Here is a 12605-nt window from a genome sequence, read left to right as displayed (position 1 = left end):
ACATTGGCGCCCAACCTGGGACACAGAGGGAAGGCAGAATGGAGGAGTTAGCAGCGGCGATGTCGAGGATAGCGCTTGTCCTCGAGCAGCAGACGGCCCTGCAGCAGACCCAGCAGACGACGCTGGAGGAACTAACAGCGGCGAGGATCACGGACAGTGCCCTCCTTCAGGACTTCACCAGGGTCGGCGGGCCGGCGCCGGGGACCGGAGCGGCACCAGGTCCCCCCAAGGTCCAGTACCACCGCCCCCAGGACCTCCAGACCGCCGTCGGACAGGCCGAGGACCATCTCTCCCTCCCACCGCGGGGGCCACAACGACCAACCCCGGCCCCGCGGCAAGGGGGGGGGGGCCAACGCCCAGGAGGAGCCGGGGGAGCAGAAGGAGAGAGGCCGGCGCCAGCCCCGAGGACGAGATGGCAGGGGCGCACCTATCCGGAACCGACCCCGGCCCCACAGGGAGCACCTCGAGCGACAGGGGGGGTGTGTTGGCGGTGCGGACGGCCGGGCCACGTGCAGGCCGAGTGTCGGGCGATGGACGTGGGACGGGTCGTCCGCATCGGCGACATACCGGGCCCTCCCCCCGGACAAGGAGCGGCGTATCGTATTCCGGTAAGGATACAACATGATACGCACCAGGCATTCTTGGATTCGGGCTGCATGCAGTCCATGATCCAGGAGCGCCTGGTTCGGCCGGGGGCATTGTTGAAGGCGTCGAGGGTGCGGGTGAGGTGTGTGCATGGGGACATTCACGAATATCCGGTGGTCGCTATCGAAATTCATTTTGAGGGGGAAAACCATAGAGTACAGGCGGCGGTTAGCCCACGCCTCACGCATCCCCTGATTCTAGGTGTGGATTGGGAGGGGTTTCCTCAAGCGGTAAAGAGGGCTACCGGGATGCGTGCACGACAGCTAGGGAGGTGTGTGGCGTGTAATGTGCTCTGTGCCGAGGCGGCGCCTCGCGACACTGCCGGGGAGCCGGAGCCGGCGGGGGCGCCTCACCCCGAGACTTCCTCGCCGAACTATCCGCTGCTAGGCGACTTCCCCCTCGAGCAGTCTCGTGACGAGACCCTCAGATCAGCCTTTGACCAAGTGATAGCAATTGATGGTACTTTGATACGGCCAGACACAGTGCGCGCCCACCCCTATTTTGCGATTATCAGCGACAGGTTATATCGAGTAAGTCGTGACTCACATAGTCAGGAGGAAGTAACCCAGTTGCTGGTTCCCCGCAGCCGCCGCGAAATGGTCTTCCAGGCGGCTCATTTCAACCCCATGGCGGGCCATCTAGGGTATGACAAAACACTGCACCGTATAATGGCTCGATTTTATTGGCCGGGGATTCGGGCAGAGGTGCGTAGGTGGTGCGCTTCCTGTCGGGAATGTCAGTTAGTAAATCCCCCGGCCATTCCCCGGGCCCCCTTGCGGCCCTTACCATTGGTCGAGAACCCGTTCGACCGCATTGCGATGGATATTATCGGGCCATTTGAACGGAGCACACAGGGTTATCGATTTGTGTTGGTCTTGATAGATTACGCCACCCGATACCCCGAGGCAATACCTCTGCGCAATATCTCTGCCAAGAGTGTAGCGCAAGCATTGTTTCAAGTCATCTCCCGCGTGGGAATCCCGAAAGAGATTCTCACCGATCAGGGCACTAATTTTATGTCACGCACCCTCAAGGAACTGTATGGCTTGTTGAACATCAAGGCGATTCGAACCAGTGTTTACCACCCGGCCACTGACGGCCTTTGTGAGCGGTTCAATCGGACCTTGAAATCAATGATCCGGAAGTTTGTCCACGAGGATAGTCGGAATTGGCATAAATGGCTAGATCCCCTGTTGTTTGCGGTGCGGGAAGTTCCCCAAGCTTCCACCGGGTTTTCCCCGTTTGAATTACTCTACGGGCGTAAGCCCCGGGGTGTCCTAGACCTGTTTAAAGAAAATTGGGAGGAAGGGTCTAGCGACAGTAAGAGTGAGATCCAGTACGTCCTCGACTTGCGCACAAAGCTCCACGCCCTAGGGGCTATCTCACGTGAGCATTTGCTGCAAGCCCAGGAGCGTCAGAAACGCCTGTATGACAGGGGGTCTACCCTACGAGAGTTTACACCGGGAGACAAGGTGCTCGTACTGTTACCCACCTCCAGCACGAAATTACTCGCGAAGTGGCAAGGACCGTTTGTGGTCACACGTCGCATGGGGGACGTGGATTATGAGGTTGTACGCTCGGACCGGGGGGATAGCTTGCAGGTGTATCACGTCAATCTCCTAAAAAAATGGAACGACGTGGTCACGGTTGCTCTGGCTACGGTAATTCCGGAGAGAGAGGAGTTCGGTCCGGAAGTCCCAAAATCGAAAGTTAGCACTCCGGTCGATATTGATAACCATCTCTCTGCTAGCCAGGCCGCGGACGTTGCAGATTTGCAGCTTAAGTTCGCTGACGTGTTCTCTCCCCTGCCCGGTCGGACTACGCTCATCGACCACCATATAGAAACGCAGCCGGGTTTAACGGTGCGCACGCGTCCCTATAGGTTGCCGGTGCACAAACGAAACGTTGTGTGCACGGAGTTGGAAGCCATGCTGGAGCTGGGTGTGGTCGAGGAGTCCCGCAGTGATTGGTGTAGCCCCATCGTGCTTGTCAACAAGCCAGATGGGACTATACGGTTCTGTGTGGATTATAGACGGGTTAATGCGGTCTCCAAGTTCGATGCCTATCCGATGCCCCGGGTCGACGAGCTCTTGGACCGGCTTGGTACGGCTAGGTACTTCACGACATTGGATTGCACGAAGGGATACTGGCAGATTCCACTCTCGCCGGTGTCCCGGGAGAAAACGGCATTCTCCACTCCGCTCGGGTTATTCCAGTTCACCGTGCTCCCTTTCGGGTTGTTCGGAGCCCCAGCCACTTTTCAGCGCCTCATGGACCGTATTCTGCGGCCGCACGCCGCCTATGCTGCGGCCTACCTAGATGACATTGTCATTCACAGTGACACCTGGCCGCAGCATGTGCGGAGTGTGGCTGCTGTTCTGCGGTCCCTGAGGCAGGCGGGGCTGACGGCCAACCCGAAAAAGTGCGTGATCGGGCGGAGGGAGATCCGGTATCTGGGGTACCACTTGGGACGGGGGGAGGTGCGGCCGCAGATTGAAAAGACTGCGGCCATCGCCACCTCTCCCCGGCCCAAGACAAAGAAGGAGGTGAGGGCCTTCCTGGGGCTGGCGGGATATTACCGCCAGTTCGTACCAGGGTTTTCGGAGCTGGCCAGTCCCTTGACGGACCTCACCCGGAAGGGTGCCCCGGATCCGGTCCAATGGTCGGGCCAGTGCCAGGGGTCGTTCGAGGCCCTTAAGGGGGCTCTTTGTGGAGAAACGGTCCTGTATGCGCCTGATTTTAACCTCCCTTTCTCCCTACAGACGGACGCGTCGGATAGAGGGCTGGGAGCAGTACTGACCCAGCGCGTGGAGGGGGCCGACCGGCCGGTGCTGTACCTGAGCCGCAAGCTGTCGGAGAGGGAGGGCCGGTACAGCACCGTGGAGAAGGAGTGCCTGGCCATCAAGTGGGCGGTCGGCACCCTCCGCTACTACCTGCTGGGTCGCGCCTTCACCCTCTACTCCGACCATGCCCCCCTCCAGTGGCTCCACCGCATGAAGGATGTAAACGCGAGGATCACCCGGTGGTACCTCGCGTTGCAGCCCTTCAACTTTTCCGTCGTGCACAGACCGGGTGCGCAGATGGTCGTGGCAGACTTCCTCTCCCGTGCAGGGGGGGGGGAGTAGGTCGTCGGCCGTCGGTTCCCCGGCCTGTGTCGGGCGGTGGGGGTATGTGGGGGGACATGCAGCGTTCGGCCTGTAGAGGGAGCTACAGGACCGTGGCCGGGGTTGTGTCGGCGAGACTTTTGTTGCACACCTGCTGCGAATTAAGTCTCGCCGGCAAATGTTTAAGATGTGTGTGCTTCTGCCATTTCAGGAGGCGAGGTGAGCTGGGAACGGCGGAACGAGAGAGAGAGAGAAAGAGACGACTGCGAAGTCGCCGAGTAATCATTGAGGAGGCTGGAAAGCCAAAAGAACATTCTTACGAACTATATGAATAAACGGGAGAGATTCCCTTATCGTAACACTGCGTCTGCCTCTGTGTATAACGGACTTTGCTACACTCACTTTAATATTACACTTTCGTTATATTTTGAAAATATTTCATTTATTTCATTTATTTCATTTTAGTTCATTTCGATAATTTCTTTAATTTCTTTGATTTCTTTTTTTATCAACTCTCTCAGTACAGGAGTACTGATCGGGTGTGACGGTTCAACTCTCAGTGCAGGAGCGCTGACCGAGTGAGGGGCTCTCAGTGTTGAAGCGCTGTCCGGTGCTGAACGAGCGTGAAGGCTGGACTCAGTGCTGTAGCGCTGTCCAGTGCTGACCAAGTGTGACGGTCGAATCTCAGTGCTTGAGCACTGATCGAGTGAGGGTCTTACAGTGCTGGAGTGCTGATCGAGTGTGACGGCGACCTTGAGGCAGATAACCGCTGGGACTTAGGGAATCCAGATAGCCGTTTTGAGGCTCAGGAGATCCGGCTCAAGAGATCCGCCTCAGGAGATCCAGATCATGAGAGGAAAAACCCAGGCTCGGCAAAACCTGGGTTGTGAGCCCACTAACTCCCACGTACGGATCAGTACAGGAGATGCAGTAGGCTACAACGCACTTTTGGCCGGTCTCCCCGCCTCCACCATCAGGCCCCTGCAGGTCATCCAGAATGCTACCGCCCTTCTGGAGTTCAATCTCCCCAAATTCTCCCATGTCACTCGGCTCCCACTTTCGATATATTTTGTTAAACTATATTTTGTAGCATTACAATACTCATATGTACACTTTCATTTACTCTAATTACTATTAATCATTTTATTGTAGTCTATTTCGAAAATGTCTTTAATTTCTTTGATTTCTTTTTTTCTTTTTTCTTCTTTTTTACATCTTTTTACATGGAGATCGGGAGTCATCGGAGTCCCTCGGCTGAGTGTGCGGTGATGTACCAGAATCACTTTTCTGGTATCTTCTCTTTCTTTTTACTTGGAGATCGTTAGTCATCGGAGTCCCTCGTCTGAGAGTGCGGTGATAGATCGGAGCAAGAGAACGGGAGAACTAGTAGCCATCGGTAACAACTTTTCATCTTCTTCTGTATTTTTATTCTTTTTCCATTAAATCACTTTTTTGAAAAGTTTTATTAGATTTATATATAGTATAGTACTTACCACTTGAAATGATCTGTTATCCTCCTTGCTAAACATAAAACGTTAGATTACATAGTGCGTATTACATCAAAGGATCTGAATGGTTATTCTAGCACTTTATTGAAATATCCCCTATGGATGAATTGTCCTCATCTATAAATCTAATTCCTGCAACCACACCAACTGATATAAGAATGGAGCCGTCGTTAACCATTGGGGCTTTCATATGCTGAGTTCTGATTCGAAGGTCACTTACAGTGGTTAGTATTAAGCGGTAGCAGGGGAAACTGGGAAGTAGACGGTTAACTGCAGGGTGAATCGATTCGACACTAGCCTACGATTATCTTCTTGAATCGTAGTAGGGTAAGAGCATTTAACCCATTAAAAGGAGGGCTGGACAGGAACTCCTGTTTTGGGTTTATTTAGCGGGAGACACTACTAAACTCCAAACTACTGTAGAATATTGATTTACTGTCGTCCGAAGTTTGGAGCTGCTGTTACCATGTCGCGACAGCTCTTGATGCCACTGGTGAGTTTTTTTTCAGATCATTCACCTCTTCAAAACCACCACCAGGATGCACCGTTGAGCATGATGAAGAGTAGCTTATGAGTTTCCATTTAGATTTAATGTTTCACAGTTGATTCCGCGCATTTCAACAGTAGTCTGTACACTCACGGCCACTTTATTAGGTACACCTGTTCAACTGCTTGTTAACGCAAATATCTAATCAGCCAATCACATGGCAAAAACTCAATGCATTTAGGTATGTAGACATGGTCAAGACGACCTGCTGAAGTTCAAACTGAGCATCAGAATGGGAAAGAAAGGTGATTTAAGTGACTTTGAACGTGGCATGGTTGTTGGTGCCAGACGGGCTGGTCTGAGTATTTCAGAAACTGCTGATCTACTGGGATTTTCACGCACAACCATCTCTAGGGGTTACAGAGAATGGACAGAAAAAGAGAAAATATCCAGTGAGCGGTAATTCTCTGGGCGAAAATGCCTTGTTGATGCCAGAGGTCAGAGGAGAATGGCCAGACTGGTTCGAGATCATAGAAAGGCAACAGTAACTCAAAGGTTGATGGTGGTGGTGTAATGGTGTGGAGGATATTTTCTTGGCACACTTTGGGCCCCTTAGTACCAATTGAGCATCATTTAAATGCCACAGCCTACCTGAGTATTGTTGCTGACCATGTCCATCCCTTTATGACCACAGTGTACCCATCTTCTGATGGCTATTTCCAGCAGGATAACGCGCCATGTCACAAAGCTCACATCATCTCAAACTGGTTTCTTGAACATGACAATGAGTTCACTGTACTCCAATGGCCTCCAGTCACCAGATCTCAATCCAATAGAGCACCTTTGGGATGTGGTGGAACGGGAGATTCGCATCATGGATGTGCAGCCGACAAATCTGCAGGAACTGCGTGACGCTATCATGTCAATATGGACCAACATCTCTGAGGAATGTTTCCAGCACCTTGTTGAATCTATGCCACAAAGAATTAAGGCAGCTCTGAAGGCAAAAGGGGGTCCAACCCGGTACTAGCAAGGTGTACCTCATAAAGTGTCGGGTGAGTGTATATGGACACAGCGCGATCACAAAGCAGAGTGCAGTTCGTGTCATTAACTTTCTGCTCTAGCAGTGAACATATTTCACATGATTGAAATGAGAATTTTCATGAATCAGTAAAAAATGTTGACATGCCATGTGCAATGATGAGAATAAAACAAATAAAGCATTTCTGCTTTATTGGGATAGAGACAGTATAGAGCTTGACAGGAAGGATGGGAGAGAGAGGAGGGATGAAATGCAAGGTATGTCGAGGGTCGGAATCGAACCAGTAACCTTGCGATTACGTGGTATGCGCTTCAGCGTGCTATGCCACTAAGCGCCCCCGACCCTTGCATTTTGGCTATTTGTCCGGAGCATGTCGTCCCCACCCCCTCTACCCAGCAAAAATGTTGCCAATCACCTGTTAAACATGAGAGCTTTTACATGCCATGTGCAATGAGGAGACTAAAATAAATTATATTTCCACAGTTTAACTGGCCATACTGTCCTTGGATAAGCCTTAATTTAGAACATATCATGTCTTCATGTCTACAATTGTGGACAATTGTGCTTTGTAAATCAGTGGTTAGGGACGCGTGTGACATTCTAAATATTAAAACATACTGTATTATATACATTTGAATAGAATTCGTGGAAAGGCCGCGTGCAGCATTCCAAACATTAACACTAATCAAAGTGGTAGGCTGCTATTCAGGCTGAGCAACTGATATTTGTGATATATTGAATGGTAAAGATATGTTTAAAAGACAGTAGTTTTATATGTATCTCCTAATAACCAATTGGCAAAAAATATTATTCTAAAATGAATCTTTTAATCGTTGTTACGTCCCCACATTTGTGTGCGTGTGGTGTCGCTTGTCTGTTTGTTTTTCCCTCTGTCTCTCTCCCAGGTATTGGTTCACCCCCCTGTCAATCATCGTTTCGTCCGTCGCTCCCCCTGTTGCCCTTCGACCAATGGGTTCACCTGGCGGCCTCCATCAACGTATCAGACGATCGTCCGTCTCTGTTTAAAAGTCCCGCGCACTCTTCAGGAAGGGAGAGGGGTGTGGTAGCATCGTAGCGGTTTTTCATCTGTCAATTGTAATCCTCGTATCCGACTGTTCTGTTAGTGTCTGTCCTACCATTGTGTCCGCTGCCACACCTGTAGTTAGCCCCAAGGGAGGGCGAGTTAGGCAGGTAAGACGCCCATGGGCTTACATCTCCATCACGCAGGTTGGTCTTGTTATATACATTAGGTTAGTTTCCCCAGGCGGGCGCCACCTCTTGTATTTTTGGGTCTAAGGTAGGCGGGCAAGATTTAGTTAGTTAGTTAGCCGATGTTTCGTAGTTAGAACAGATAGGACTAGAAATTAGCTTTGGGGTTATTTTTGTTTTCATTTATTTGGCGCCGTCTGGCGTCCTCCCCTTACTTCCCTCTCTATGTTTCCCCCATGTTGTCTGGTTGTTTGTTGTATATATTTCTAATAAATCTGTCTTATTTTCATGTTATACTCAGTAGTTGTGTGTATTGCACTACCACCGCAACAGCGGGTCTCAGCATACACAGATACAGTATGTTACGTTTCTCCCCCCTTTTATATCCCTAGACGTAGTGTCTGGGGGGGGGGGGGGGAGTTCGTAACAACCGTAAACACATCTATTGAATATAGATTGTTGTAAGACACAGTTGTTACGTCCCCACATTTGTGTGCGTGTGGTGTCGTTTGTCTGTGTTGTTTTTCGTTCTGTCTCTCTCCCAGGTATTGGTTCATCCCCCTGTCAATCATCGTTTCGTCCGTCACTCCCCTTGTTGCCCTACGACCAATGGGTACATCTGGCGGCCTCCATCAACCAATTAGACCATCGTCCGTCTCCGTTTAAAAGACCCGCGCACTCTTCAGAAAGGGAGGGGTGTGGTAACATCGGTTAGCGGTTTTTCCTGTCATTTGTATGATAGTATTCTACTGTTCTACTGTTCTACACCATTGTGGTCGCTGCCAAACCTGTAGTTAGCCCCAGGGGAGGGCGAGTTAGGCAGGTAAGACGCCCATGGGCTTACACCACCATCATGCAGGTTTGGTTTTGTTATATACATTAGGTTAGTTTCCCCAGGCGGGCGCCACCTCTTGTATTTTGGGTCTAGGGTAGGCGGTTAAGACTTAGTTATATAGCAGACTTTTCGTAGTTAGAACAGATAGGATTAGAATAGTAGCTTTGGGGTTATTTTTGTTTTCATTTATTTGGCGCCGTCTGGCGTCCTCCCCTTAGTTCTCTCTTTATGTTTCCCCCATGTTGTCTGGTTATTTATTGTATGTATTAATAATAAATCTGTCTTGTTTGCATTTTACTCAGTCGTTGTGTGTGTTGCACTACCACCGCACCAGCAGTTCTCAGCAGCATATACAGACACTATGTTACGTTTCTCCCCCCTTTTATATCCCTAGACGTAGTATCTGGGGGGGTTCGTAACACAGTGATAAAATATTTTTATTTGATATTCGAGACATGTGTGCTATAGTAGTACAGTACAAGTCACAAATTTAAACCAGTTATAATTATTTATGAATTTATTGCACATTGTGTATGACATTTCAATAAAGAATGAAACTGATGCAGAACTAACAATTGCAGAAAAGTATTTATTTAAGGTTGTACATATGGTATACAGTGCGTCCATGTGCTACAAGAACACTACACTACAACACTACAAGAACAGCCCAGCAGGTTGGGCTCTCACTGAGCATAAGGACTCATTGATCCTGTCCCTTATGCTTCTCCGGTTTCCATCAGTCATGGCAGGAAACCTTTGCGCTGTTGTGTCCATGACGAAGTCCCTGAGATTGAGAAGCTAGCCCCACCTGCCCCGTGAACCATCCCAGTTGGTGTTGGGCACCCACCCAACTCATGGAATGTGCATACGGATTGTGATCAAGAATGTCCTGTGTTACAGTTTACAACCTCTATCCTGTGTATGACCAATACCCGTTCATTTGACTGTTTATATGACTGTTATTACAGCCCTCATATACTTTTAATTCCAAATTCCAAATATGAACACTTACTGTATTAGGCCTGCCCAGTCTGCTCAAATACATTTCAATAGAATTAGGGCGGGAGGTGGATTGTAGCGTATTTGCGATTCATAATCGTTTCCCATTAACAAACAAAAGTGTGACAATGTATCTAGCCACTGTAGAAAAACTATTTGGACAATTTAGTCGAAATTCAATCGAAATTCTGCCTATTAGTGATAGTTAGTCTCAACTATATCAAACAGACCTGTGTCATTACAACAGAGATCCGACCGAAACAAATCTCACTTTTGACGCGTCTCTACAGACTTCAGTCAAATTTAGGCTGATGTAACATTGATTCTTTTCTTGAGGGTAATCTTTTCTTGTTCTCTTGTGAGAGAAAGGAAGGGGGTTGCAGGACGTTGTGCAGGACGTGATTGAATGTGTCACTGTCACCTATCGAGCGGGTTAATGAATATGAATGACAGTCATCCAGCCTCCTTTCCCCTCATTTTGGAGAAAATACATGGCTGCAGTCGGATGGACCCAGAAGCATATATTAATGATTTGTGTAAAACATATTTGTATTCATTTGCGTTTTGAGAGAGTCAGGTATGTCAAAAAAGACAAACCTCTGTCACGCCTTGCTCACCTAAAATGTCCGACTCAGCCTCTCTCGCCAGGAGTTGAACTTTATTGATCTGTGGACTTCGCGCAGCCCTACCTGCTGTCCCTGGGCGAAGTTAATCTTTCTTTTGATTGTTTCCGAAAACAAGGGATCAAATGATCCCTCAAAAAGCACTACAGTATACAAAATAAATGCATAATTGTTGTTATTACATTGGGTGAACGAGAGAAGGCTGCCCTTGATGAAAATGTAGACGTTTGCACCCTATTATAACTGTAGGCTACTTTTCTGCCCAGTCTCAATCCCACTGAAACCCAACATACTGTACTTAGCGCTGTCATGCATGAAAATTACAAGCTTCATTCTGTAATCATTCTGTTACATTATTATAGCCGACTCGCGCTTATTCATGTTAGACTGCGCAAAAACATTTCCCCCCATTTCACCTTAAAGTTGAAGGACTGTTATACCTATTTTCCCAGACTGTGTTCTGAAACTGGAGGTCGGTATTTAGAGACTATGAACATGTTCTGTTGCACAACATAGAGCATAGGAGGGAGCAGCTGGATCATTATCAAATTGTTATCAGTGATCGCTATCTTTGTTAATACTTTGTAAATGTTTGGTTTATGTTTTGTTTTTGCCCAATTCTGATTCATGAGGCAGACACATTTTCACGAATTTGGTTTAAGAGCAACTGTTTGATATTTCCTGTCATACACATATGTGAATCTATGCGTGATAGATCAAAAGGGGTAAAACACTAGAAGATTGGATGTAAACCTCAGTTCTTGGCTCAGACCACATGGCTGGACCCAGAGCATAGACTGCTCTGCTGCTGATTATATCAAGTGAAATATTCCTAAAACACAGTTGTCACTGTCCTTTTATTTTCTTAGGTTTGATAGTTCTTGTCACACCTAACTTGATCACTAACCATCACAGGATGTTGTGAAAACCAGTTCAAAATGGTTGGCCTGATTAGCATGTTGTAATGAATGGAGGACGCAGGCAGAGGACTCAAACGCATGACTCAGAGACAACAATGAATCAAAAGAAGAGTATTTACATTCCAAAAACAGGGTTCAGTACACAGGTAGGCAGTCAAAGGGTGAGGCATGTAATCCGATAAGGAGAAGGCAACAGGCAGAATCAGAGAAATGGTGGAGCTCAAAAACCAGGAAGACAAATAACACAAGGATAGATCGCTGGCACGTTTGGCACAAAGGACAAAGACGAACTGGCACAGACACAGGGGAACACACAAATTAAATACGCAGGAGAGGGAAGGATGATGAGGGACAGGTGACACTAATCAGGGCAGTGTAGACATCGCACAGGCTGGAAACACACAGGGGCAGGAAGTCAAGTGTCTGAAATGAGAGACGAGGTGAGAAAAACCAAATAAAACAGGAAACAATAAATGAATAACATGAAACAAAGACAAACATAAACTAAGGAACAGGGCGAGACATTACACATGTCTTCGAACTGTCTACATCTCACATTCCACCCCTTGATGCTGTTTTCAAGATTCAAGATTCAAGATTCAAGATTCTTTATTTGTCACGTGCATACAAGTATACAGTGAAATTGAAAAGTGACAGTGCCACAGAGTAGTGCAACAATACGTTTTAAAATAGAATAAAATAAAATAGAAGTACTAAAAAAAATACAGTATGGACAGTATAAACAGTATAAACAATATGAACAGTATAACCAGTAAGCATATAAGTAAGCAATATAAATAGCAGATGGATTATGTGTGTGCATATGTGTTAAGATGACAGTGCATGTGTGAGTGACTTGAGGGGGGCACTGGTGGGGTCATCGTTGACGATTCTGATGGCGTGGGGGAAGAAACTCAGCCTTAGCCTCTCTTAGCCTTTCACTTCATTGAAACAGCATCACAACAATGGAAAGTTCTTCAGATTTAGTGAATATACCATTCTGCTTAAGGTTGTCTCCCTCTTGCTTGGGAAATGTTACTTGTCTCTGGATTAGAGAAATCTACAGGCTATATCACAAAGACAGAGTCAACAATCAACAGAGATTTTTCATTGTCGGATTTGACATATTCAAATAATCACAAGAGCCTTCAACTCTTATCCCTGTTTGCAACTTACAAAATGTCAATGATTCATCTCTAAATAAGCTGAAAATGGAGACGATAGTCTGATATA

This window comes from Argentina silus (assembly GCF_951799395.1).
Source record: "Argentina silus genome assembly, chromosome: X".
In the NCBI taxonomy this organism is placed as follows: domain Eukaryota; kingdom Metazoa; phylum Chordata; class Actinopteri; order Argentiniformes; family Argentinidae; genus Argentina; species Argentina silus.
Note: the sequence above shows the minus strand (reverse complement) of the source record.